At 40.6% G+C, this 12,654-nt stretch overlaps 1 pseudogene; it reads left to right on the top strand.

Annotated features, from left to right (window-relative positions):
- The first annotated feature begins 3,929 nt into the window (after positions 1–3,929).
- On the top strand, positions 3,930–4,961 carry LOC146823232 (thioredoxin domain-containing protein 5 pseudogene; annotated as a pseudogene).
- Positions 4,962–12,654: the final 7,693 nt, after the last annotated feature.

The following is a 12,654-nucleotide window of genomic DNA, read 5'->3' as shown; positions in this document are numbered from 1 at the left end:
AAGTGTGGAGTTTGAAAACCTAAAGAAATTCTTTAAAATTGTACCAACTAACAAAAACGATTTTACTTACCTGTTTACAGGAAAAGCCCCAGTGTAGTATCCAGGTATACTACACTGTGTAAGAAAAGTAATCTCAAAAGTAACTGACCTGTAATTTTACTCAAAATCCTATACAAATTATAAGTACTGTATTCTGAAAAACATTGCTTTATCAGTAACACTACTGTAATCAAATCAAAGTACATTTACAATTGCAATCCAAACTGTGCTACAATCTGTATATTTACTGCAAAGTACTTATCACTCACCTGTGCCAGGCTTGCTTGGTTCTAGGAAATAAAATAACTAAAAGAATATTTTTATACAAAAACAATTGGTCTGAAGTTCAGTCTTTAAGTGTGTAAATTCATTTGCTGACTGAGTGTGTACAACAAATGCTTAACACTGTCCTCTGATAAAGCCTTACTACTCGACCACACTACCACAGATAGAGAGTGACGTGCTATCTAACTTTACCTCTGCCTACCTTTGGGGTTCCACTGGACTCTGTGCACACTATACCTCACTTTGGTACAGTATATACAGAGCCAGCTTCCTACACTGATGACCTTCCATTTAATACCCTTGAATCCAGAAACTCCAGAGCTGCCACAAATGTTTCTCCATTTTTATCACAACGCTGTGCTGTGAGGCTCGATTGTGGTCAAACATTCCAGTCCACAGTCCATGACTTGACATCAGCATTATTTTGTTTAGGAATCTCAGCTAACTGATGATGTGCTAATTACTTGCAGGTAATATTCATTACTTGATTATCCTTCCTTGTCCCCGTACTTACTTGAATGAAGTGGCCCGCATGCATCATGTGATCTACCTTAATATTAAATAAGTCCTTGTTATCCCTTGATATGTCCACCCCTCCCTCTAGGCTCCCCCCATTCCCAGAAGAGGAAAAAACAAAAAAAGCTCAAGTCATGCCAAGGTATCACTTGAGGTCACTGACAAGGGAGGGAGGGTGTAATGTACATAGGGGAGCAAGGAAGGATAATCAGACTAATGGTGATTACTGGCTAGTAACCGACCCCTTACCTTCTAAGTCCTACCATATCCCAGTCCTTACTTGTTTGAGGATATGCCAAACCTCGAAAATATGCGATGTAATTCCATTATAACAAGACGCATGCTCTAGAGAACTGCCACACATCTATTAAATAAAGAATATAGCAATACAGGTGATTAATTTCTCCAGAAGAAAAGCAGCAAATGCCTTGTTATCAAAGTCTAGTGATCAATGATGCCCCACATCCAGTCTGTAATGAGAGATAAAAGTAGATGGAGCTGGCTAAGTTGCAATCTGTCCTGGATGGACGCTCCTGATGCCTCAGCCCAGTAGGCAGCCATTCCACAGGTAAACAGTATCTGAACTGATCTTGACAAAGAAGACTCATAGGAGGCATAAGCAAAAGGCACCACTATCTTGAAAAGTATCCTACTGTTTCTTCCTGAAAGGACCAAAGCTAAGAAAATTACTTTCCTAAAGTCAGAAGGCATGGCTTGATGCTGGTTAAGATGTTGGTGACGCATTGAGGCTCTGTATATTAGTTATAAATTATATCAATAACTGTGTGACAAAAGCTTGACTCTTTGCTGGAACATGCACTTCAGTTTATTCACAACAGCCTTAGCCAACACGTGTTTCACCGCGCTTACAGTTGTGCGCAGCGACTTCTTCAGGGCTATACTCAATATGTGAAGATCCTCAAATCCTGTTCTTTTTCCGTCCCGAATGGGATTCAATAGGGTCCAATGTTAGACACACAGTTAAGACTGCACATATCTTGTGACCAGAAATAATCCCTCCTATTCACAGTATATGTATCCAGGATGTGTTTCCCAATGTGGAATCCCTTAAATGAGGATTTGGTAGCAGTGCAAGTTTATTTAGGCATGAATAAATAAAATCTGTGGGACACTCCGGAAGGAGCTCTGTTCATCACAGAGGCAAAGGTCTCATATTAATACCGGCAAGGATATGGCTGCCGGTTACTTTCTTTAACACAAACTGCATCGAGTGGGTGCAATGCACCACAGATTTTATTTATTCATGCCTGAATAAACTTGTACTACTATAAAATCCCTCTTGAATCACGCACTTCTCGGGGTTGAAACGTCGACATACCTGTACAATAGATTCCCTACCCTCGCCACTCCACGTGAAAAGCAGAGCAAGCAGTATATGGACAGGAGATTCATGTGTATAGGGATGGATGTCTATTGAATTGAACATTTGAGATACCTCTTGTACAGCACTGCATATAGTTTATTCACTTAAAGCACCTTGTCACCTCTAGATCACCTTATCACCGTTTAGCTAGCCTTGCGTCGTACTTCAATAATGTTTGCTTCTTGTGACAGCCTGGCTATGTTACAACCAGATAAAATTGTAAAAAGAAAAAATGTATTAATTTGTTAATACATTTCCTTTTGATTAATTCAAATTAGGTATGTTCTACTTTCTTCATGCATAAATATATATGACAGATTAATGCTATATTTACTCAGCTCCTCAAGAATGGTTTTTACTTTGATTAAAAATTCACTCTTGTTAGTTAGTCTTGCTTTACACAGAATTAAGATATAAGGCATGAAATCGAGCAGTTTTCCCATGCATGCTTTTGTGAAAAATAACAAACATGTTTGTTTTCCAGTTCTAGAACGCTCTTTGGTGGCCTATGGGAATTTGCAATATCATTAATTTGCAAAAACAACAGTTGATGGACAGAATGCAGAACAATGTCATACATTCACCCCAGTACAGAGATCTGGGCCTATATCCATCGTTTTTTTGCTCACCATGCTGTTTCAGTTTGAACCCAGCCATATGCAAATCAGTCTTGACCCTGTGCCTCACGGGTTAAGTACAGCCCGAACTGCCACGCCAGGTCCTCCTGGAATGGAAACAAGTATCCTAGGACCAGTTTCGGGGTTTCACCCCTCTTCAGCCAGGATAGCTTGATTCCAGTGGCATGGAGAGCACGGGACCCACGTCTGGGCATACCCTTCCCACTCCGGGTGACAAATGCAAAAACAACAGTCGATGGACAGAATGCAGAACAATGTCATACATTCACCCCAGTACAGAGATTTGGGCCTAAATCCATCGTTTTTTTGCTCACCATGCCGTTCCAGTTTGAACCCAGCCATATGCAAATCAGGCTTGACCCTGTACCTCATGGGTACAATCCAGCCCGAACAGCCAAGCCAGGTCCTCCCTGGACTGGAAACAAGCATCCTAGGACCGGTTTTGGGGTTTCACCCCTCTTCAGCCAGGATAGCTTGATTCCAGTGGCATGGAGAGCACAGGACCCAAGTCTGGGCATACCCTTCCCACTTGGGGTGACAAATGCAAAAACAACGGTTGATGGACAGAATGCAGAACAATGTCATACATTCACCCCAGTACAGAGATCTGGGCCTAAATCCATCGTTTTTTTGCTCACCATGCCGTTCCAGTTTGAACCCAGCCATATGCAATATCATTAATTTATCAAAGTTCACTTGACTCATGGCCTACTTTGGAAACAAGTCCTGGCCATTGGTGTTTAACATGTTTTGTAAGCATTAGCTGTGTATTGTTGTGTATGGGAAGAACAAAGAGAATTACTTCATCTCAGTACCGCTGACTGCATGAGGAATACATGTGCAGGCCAACAAAGACAGCAGACAGGCCTGCCTTCAGCCACCACCCTGTCCGCACAGCTGACTCCCTCCCTGCCTCTCTACCCCTCTATCGTCCTCTGCCAACTCGACCCTCACCGCTGGCTGCCATATCTTCCCTTTGTCGGTGTCTGCTTCTCCTGCCCTGTCTCAGCCTGGACCGCCTGCCAACCAGTGGGGAGCCCGATGACTCCAAGCTGTAAGAGGAGGAGGAATCCCATGGAAAGTACCTCTACAGAGCTGATATGTTCACTCACCCCAATACTGAGCCACCACATTTCATCGTGTTCATCGCGCCCTGGTGGGTACATTGTCAGTGTATGCAGCTAACATGGAACAAAATGGGAGACAAGTAAAATAGTTGCTGGAAGCTTGGGTTTACAATGCAAATTATACTCAGGTCGGTGCACTGTGCACAGAACAAGGAGTTTGAGTATACACTACATTGAAGTTCTTCAAACCTGGCCAAGAAGCTGAGAAGTATCAGGGCTCTAGGGATTACCAGGCACTGGAAAGTTGGATGTTGCAGATGTTGAATGAAGACCCGACTCAACCATAGCCTGAAATGGAATAACCCAAGGCACCTGAAGCAAAATAAGGCTTGTATGATCATACGACATCCAACTTCAAGATGCACATTGCAGAAGTCAACTTCTAATCAAATTCTTTGTTCCATGGTGTGGCCAATGCAAGGCTTTGACATCTATCTAGGAAAGGCTTGCTGCTTCATATGAAAATTCTGAGACTGTAAAGATTGGCAAGGTGGACTGTACACAGCACTACAAACTCTGCACTGGGAGCCCGGTCCGTAGCTATCCAACCGTCCTCTGGTCCAAGAATGGATAAAAGGTGGATCAGTACGAAGGGCAGAGGGATTTGGAGTCTCTTGAAGAATACATTGGTTCCCTGAAAAACGTTTCTGAAGAGGTTGTGGAGCTTGTTGATGAACCTGCTGATGAGCCAAAACCAGATGCAGAATCTGTGAAAAACAAGTCTAAGGTGCTAACTCTTTCTGAAGCTAACCTTGACCAGACAGTTGCTACAGGTCTTACTTTCATATAATTGTATGACTCATGGTGCGGGCATTGTAAGCATCTAGCTCCCATGTGGGAGGATCTCTACAAAAAAGAGTTCCCTGGCTTACCTGATATTAAGAATGGAAAAGCGGGCTGCACTGCAGCAACAAATTCTCAGTGCGAGGATACCTGTTGCTATTCTGTGGAGGAGAAAAACTGGAAGAGTAAAACGATGCTAGAGCTTGGAAAAGTTACTCAGCATTTCAATGCCAGGGATGTACTGCAAAAAGAAAAAAGGAAAACATACTCCTCCAGACCCTGTCAAATCTTTTGTGTATTTTCCTCGAACATACGAAAATGTTACTAAATGGAAGTTGTTGGGAAAACCGAATGTGTTGAAGTTTGAGGTATTGCAGCTGGTGTTGCTACCAGCCAGGAGTTGGAATTTAGATTATTTTTCTTCTTAATTACTTTGCACACACAATTTTATTTATGAAAATGCATAAATTGTGGTATTGGGCCTTGTAAGATTCTTTAATATTGAATTCACCAGGAATCATAAACACTTTCCTTGTAAAAAAAACCAAGAGATATTCAAAACCCCAATTGTTGCTCATCAATGTATGTTTATTTGTACTGTGCAGGTATTATTCACCAAGTGCTTGAATGCAAAAATTATGAACATTCCAAAATACTGTCCACAGCCTTGTTAGATGGGATCATTACATTTGAAATCTTTTGGAAGGGAATACATTTGTTATTTCATCGAATGCTGGAAAATCAAAGTAAATGGCATCCCATTTATCACCACTCATTTGTTTTCTATTTTCTGATACATCAGTGTATTGGCAAAATAGACTTTGAAACTACCTGACAATCTAGGCCTGAATAAGGTTTTTTCACAATGTGGCAGTGCAAAATCACATTGTGGGGGCGCGGGCTAGTTTACAGTGTTATAAATACAAATCAGTCTCCTTAGTGAACCGCAAGGAAACATGACTCTACTTAAAGGCAGAGTGGACAGACATTTTTTACTTTTTCCCATTGTTAAAGTTTCCCTTTTACCACCTTTATAAAATGTAAGTTTAATGAGGTGTATTTGTTCTGTATTTTAAAGGCATAATTGGTTACTTATAATGTTATAGCTGGGTTAATTGATTTTACTCTATTGCTATCCTTTGCAGTACTATAACTTGTATTATCTATTCATTTGATTTTCGTTTTTAGTTGTGGGCTTGACAGTTAACTAGCTCAAATCCAAATAAAGTAAAGTGCAACAGCAGATGGGAAGGAGTAAGCTAAGGGCAAAGTCCTTTAATTTTTCCTGCCAGAAACATAACTGGAAGATTGGTCATAGGAGTCAGTGACTACATGTGATGTATCAATCTGTGATTAGAAAAGAACAAGACAATAGGACCTGAACAAATAATGTATGTATTTATGGCAGTCCTTGGAGTGCAGAAGGGCAAGATATAATTGTGTTTTTGAAATCCTGGTTCCCAAAATGCTGTGATAACTCAGATCTCTTTTCCCTCCGTATTCAAAGGACTTACCAGGCTTGGCAGAAACATTGAAAGCTGTGCAATGAACTCTAAACCGTGTGGTATAATAATCCTTTTCTAGGATCTTATGAATCTCTTAAATATCATGTAATCTGCTAAGAAAAAGAAGCACTACTAGAAGTGGGAGCAAAATCTTAATTTCATAGGATGTGGCTAAATCTATGCATTTTGAACAATAAAGCCAGCTTTTAAAACACATACATGTAAAATATAACTTGTTTCTTCCTTGTTCTTTTATTGTTACATACACAAAGACAAAATCATTTCTTCACTGAACCTTTGAAAATGAAAGCAAATAATTAAAATAAAAAGGAGGAAGCTATATTACCATTCTTAGTCTTTTGTAGATTTGAGCAGACATTTTTGATTTAAAACATGATATTATTATTATTCTGGAGCTGTACTGCCCTAAGAACACAGTTTTGAGGTGTCAGAAGACTCCTGTGATGGCGCCTGCCTGCTAGAGGTAAGAGGCATGTTCCACAAGCACGCCAACAGTCCTTAGAAGGCATGTCCAATGGGCGCGTTTAACAGTATAGCTCTCTCCCGAGAATTTAGGCTTGACAGGATGTAAATGGAAGAACCTTTGTATCAAGGTGGAGGCATGGAAGACATAGGTTGGTTCCCAAGATTGGTCACAGATAGGATATCCCTTCCAAATGACCAAAAACAACAGTTTCCCATGAATAACAAAAATCCAAAACCTCAAATTCTGGACCACCATGCACCAAGATTGGAGGTGGAGGTGGCTTTATACAAGAGAACTTGATCAGGAATATCAGGTTTCAATGGGGAGACATGGAACACCAGATACAGTCACCAGGAAGGTGAGAGTTTAATCTGGAAGGTCACTGGATTAATGACCTTCACTATCAGTAAGTGGGGCAGGGAAACAAAGACCAAGTTCAGAATGTCTGCACTCAAGTGGGCAGTAACTAGGGGATAGCTAAACCTTATCCCCTACAGAATAATCAGGAGCAGCATAACAATGTTTGTCTGCATATTACTTCATCCTCTCTTGGGCAGCTGATAAGCTTTCCCTAACCTTATCCCATACCAAAATTAGGTGTGCTAAGAACTCAGAGGCTGCGGGTACTAAAGAATCAGTGTGAACTATTTTCCAACCAATTCTGGGGTGAAGACCTTGAAGACAAAAAGGTGAAACTCCAGTAGTACTATGTTTGCCCTTGTTGTAGGCAATTTCTGCATATTGCAAGAAAGAGGCTCAGTTATATAAAGCATTGCAAAAACAGCAATAAAACTGACTGACATTTGCAACTCCGGTGTAGGAACATAGAGGGCCTGTTCTAAGAAATATACCTCCGTCTGTTCTTCAATTTTAAAGTTCTCACACAATCTCCACAATTCTTTGTGACCCAAGAACAGATAGGCCTGCCTGGGGTTACCCAAGAAGTAAGTGGCAAGATAAATTATTTGTTCTGGGTACGGCATGGTTTATGGTTGAACCACTAGATAAGTGGAACTTAAGCAAAAGAGCGCATTGGCCAGGATATTCCAGGAACCAGGATTAAAGGTAACCCAAAGTCAAACAGGGACAGAAAAATAGGCCCATCAGACCTATTGACTATTTTGACATTGGAACTCTTGCAAGACCTGAAGATTATGATGCGAACTAGAAGCAAAACAGCAGGAATAGGAAGGTACCAAACTAGAAACTGGATTAAAGAAAATGGGAAAGGAGGCAGGGACTCGAAAAATGTACATTCAGAAGGAGAGAGGGTACCGTGGTGCACTATATTAGTGCTGTCTCAGAATTCAGTGACACACTGCAGGCAGTGCTAGTTCATGAACAAGGATTAGCTACAGCTCAGGAATCAAAGAATCAAGGTAGCACTGCAGGCAGTGCTAGTTCAGGAACAAAGATTAGCTACAGCTCAGGATTCAAGGAATCAAGGTATCACTGCAGAAAGTGCTAGTTCAGGAATTAAGGAATTAGCTGCAGATCAGGAACAGGAAACAAGGAATAACTATAACCCAGGAACTCTGGAAACAAGGATAGTACGAGATAGTGCTGGAGCAGGGTTTTCTACTAGAACCCAAACATCAGTTTATATTTTTGTATGTTATAATTAAAATTACTAATGATTAATTATTAAGTACTAAGTTTTGTCGAGTTTTTTATTAACCAACCTTATTAATGAAAGAACTATACGTGGGAATGCAATTGCATGGCTAAATTAATAAGTGAACTAAGTTGGTGAGCAAATTAATTAAATAAGTGTGGCTTATGTGATATTTGTTATGTGATTGCGCTTTAAAATAATATGCTTTAATGCCCTTTTTATGTTGCAAATGGCTAGATAAATACATACACATAAGGGTATTAGTGGGAATTAACACTGTATAATCAACAGAATATAATAACGTTATTTTGTGTTTCTTTTTAATTAAGTTGTCCATTGTGGCCTACTAAGAAAATGGCCGACATCTACAGCCTGCATTTGAGTAGATGGAATATGAAGAGAGGCTTCGCTGATTGTGACTTCGGCCTCTGCCTGAACTAAAGTTATGAAAAAAGATGACAACTCTGGTTGAGAACATTTGTCACAAATCAACATTTTTGATAAACTTGTGGTGGCTTCACTGCGAGTGATACAATTCTGGAGAAAGACATCAGTGGATGTTACAAATTAGTTTTGGACTTCCTATTTCCTTGTTTTGAATTTCGAGATATCCGAGAGCGGAGATTCTTCTAAATGTTGCAAGCTGACATCTTTTCCTGCTTAACGGATGTTTTAGAGCTGTGTTTGTAACTTTTAATATGTAAATTTTAGTATAAATATTACTAGACTAGAGAGGGTCTGTGGCCACTTCTTCCTGAACTTATGCTCAGAAGACCGATGTTGACTGAGAGGACGGTGACTCTACATTACAGCTCGAGAGACTTTAATTCTTTGCTGAGAGACCTGTCTTGACTTAGAGAACGACATTTAGCCAGGATAGGTAAATATGAGAATAATGATTTTGCAATTAAATGGCTTTCATATGAATTAATTTAGATAAATAATTCTTGTTTGAATCACAGTGTCGGGTGGTTATTTCTTTGTCATGTTATTGAGATCTCAAATGTGTTTAAATTGTTTTATCAAGACTCAAGATAATTCAATTAGGTTGCATTGACCTCAAATTAGGTGCAGATTGATTAAAGAGTTCTTTCTTATATTCAGTGTGGATAGAGTAATAGAATGAATGTTGGTGTAATGGGCCCCACCAGCGTATGATGAGTGTATGTGCGCATGACTGTGAAATTACTTTGTCCGTGGAAGTAGGGAGAATTTATAAGCTCTGATCTGCAGCAGTTTCCTGGTAGCAGTATGATGGTTTTGATTATTATCTTGATCTGATAGATTGCTTGTACATAGGCTTTTGGATTTATTGATTGATGTTGATACATGTACTAACACTAGATGTTGAAGTCGTCGTATTAAGTTATATGTAGTGTGTACGGCTTCTGGGACGTAGGGAGTCGGTGACAGTTCCGTAGTAGGGCAGAGGGAAGTAAGTGCTGCTCTCGGGAAAGGCGGGATTGTTGGCCCTGTACGAATGCAGGGAAAAGCGTGTGACAATTGAAGTTGCGCGTCGCATTGTCTGGGTTCGATTCAGTGACATCGTCGTGTGTTACTATTAGAGACATATTTTCTGTATAAGAGAAGTGTGTATGGTTGCGAAGGTTATCTGTGAAGTTCTGGTTTTAGGTATCAGGGATCCTTTTTTAGGATTGCCGTTAACGCTTATCACTGGGAAGGTAATAGGTATTCTCTGATCTTGTTTGAAGGACAGAGCAGAGGTAAGCGCTGCTTGGTTAACGTATGTTATGATTCTGTAGTAGGGCAGATTGTTCGCTGTTCTCGGGAAAGACAGGATTCTGTGTAAATGTGCTACCTTTTCTGGTGTGAAAGTGCGTGAATGTATGGGCATTTTAGTTGATTGTGAAGCTCCTAGGAACATTCCGGGAGGAAACAGTTAATGGATGCATGTTAGAAGGGCAGAGTAGAGGGATGTGCTACTGTGTCAACGAAAGTAATAATTCCGTGGTAGAGCAGAGGTAAGCGCTGTTCTAAAGAGAAGCGGGATTCTCGTGGGAAAGGTCTTTACTATTCTGTGGTTAGCGGAGCAGACAATGGAGATGTTTATATGTTGTAACTAATAGATTTGTAGAATTTGAAACAGAGTCTACCAAGAAGATTTTGTAAAGGAGGGGTAGACGAGTGACAGGAGACAGGAGTAGAAGCGACTGCAGCGACTGCTGACGTCAGAAAAGACAGCGCTGTGATTGGACAGTGGGTTAGAACAGTGAAAGCACTGTGATTGGTGCGTTGGTGTGAGCCGCACAGGGATTGGAAGAAGTACGGGGTGACGTAGACGCTCCGGGATTGGTGCGTAGTGTAGGTCGCGCTGTTATTGGACAAAAGATCGTACAGTTGTAGAAAGGACTAGAGGGTTGTGGTAAACGCAAAAATGTATTACCAAACAGAGGGAAAAAAAAGAAATCCTTGTTCAGTAAAATTAAAAAATGGTTTGACAAGGATAAGGATATAGTAACTAGAGAAGGGGAGTTACTACCTCCGACAAGAACCCCTGCATCCTTCATGGTTGCGAAATATGGGTATCATACCTGTGTTTGGTTAGACAATTGGGCTAAATATACTAGAGAAGATGGTGTTTTAGCATTCCCGGAACATGGTTCATTTAATCTGGCCGTGTTGAGAAATTTACGGGAGAGAATGATGAGTTTAGAGCCCAGACCAAGGTCGACACAGTTCGAGGCATTGGTAGAATGGGAAGATGAGGTGCATGAGCGAGAAAAGCAGAGGAGTGGAGGTAATTATAGGTATATGTTCGGGAGGAAATATGATCGTGAAACTCATCATGATCGAATGAGGAGATGGCGAGATGCTAGTATGACTGAGGGACTATATCCTGTGAGGACTGCTGAGGAAACAGAAGGGAGGAAAGGTACAGAAAAGTTACATGATGCAGAATTGAGAAGGTATGGGGCTAATGAATATGAGGATGAAGTCTTGGATGACATGATTTACAAAAGACCACCTCCATATAGACGAGAACCAGAAGTGAGAACACCAGTTGCTACCCCAATGAGAGATACTTTGCAAATCATAAAAACAGAAGTTGTGACACCTGATCTGAAAAGTAGTAGCTCTTTCGCGGAAAGGGAAAGAGAGAGAGAGCGAGAGAGAGAAAGAGAGAATGAAATCGAGGATGAGAAAACAAGAGAATTAGCAAGAACAACATTTGAGTTGACAGAGAAAATCAGGGAACTAACTAAGAATCTAGAAGCTGTTACAGTGCCTGTAACCATAGGTCCGGTTATGCCTATTTTTGATAAGCAAAGAATGGGTGAAAGTGGTTTAACAGTTCCATATGTAGGAAATGGACTAGTTAGTTCTCCGGAACAGTCAGGAATGAGGACGGGAGAGAATCAGTTGAGACATGCCACATGTGGAGAGTTAAATGTACAACCTAACTCAGGATTGAATACTGGTTGTGTGGAAAGAAATGTTATGATGGGAGGATCAATTTTGGAACCACAGAGGATGGCAGAACAAGTGAGTACAGAGAAAAAATCTACAGGAATAACGGCTGAGGATTTGAATGATTGGTTGAAAGCACTCCAAAGGATGGACAAAGATTCTCAGGCAATTGATGTAGCCAGGTTGCGTATAGAACTGGAGGAGCTTATAGCGGGAACAATTCCTACAGAAATGTTAAAAAATCATCATGATGGAGAATTGTTATTCATGTGTAAGAGCATCACATGGAGGGCTAGGAATACACATGACAGGTTAAAAGGAATAGCGAGTGAAATGGGAATTGACATGGATAAAGTGAAAGCTTTACAGAAGCCTTACCGAGTGGATTTTACTGATAAGGATATTGAGAATCTAAATGATGTTGCCCAAACAGGGCAGATTAAGGAAATGATTGGATTATTGCGAAAATGGGGTGATGTGGAAAAGTGGAAGGATAGATGGTATAAGAAAAGAGAAGATACAGTGGACAGGACTTATTCAGCATTTCCCATGAGAGAAAAGGAAAAAACAGTGGATGCTTATCCTATGAGAGAGATTCCTGGAGGAGGATATGTACATGTCCCATGGACTAGGCAGGATATTTTGTCATTTACAAATGATTTCCCTCGACTGAGAGAGAAGCCTGTCGAGTGGTATAGGCAGGTTGATAGGTTTGTGAAATTATCAAAAGTGCTGTGGATTGACCTGAATAGTCTGTTTGATATAATTGTTCCAGCAGACTTGTGGGCAGAGTGTAAAATAGTCATAGATTGGCCCACTAAAGAATACCCGAGAGATCAAAGAACA

The sequence above is a fragment of the Triturus cristatus genome, chromosome 5_2 (assembly GCF_964204655.1).
Source record: "Triturus cristatus chromosome 5_2, aTriCri1.1, whole genome shotgun sequence".
NCBI lineage: Eukaryota > Metazoa > Chordata > Amphibia > Caudata > Salamandridae > Triturus > Triturus cristatus.
The sequence above is the reverse complement of the archived record's forward strand: the minus strand, read 5'-3'. Positions and strand labels throughout refer to the sequence as shown.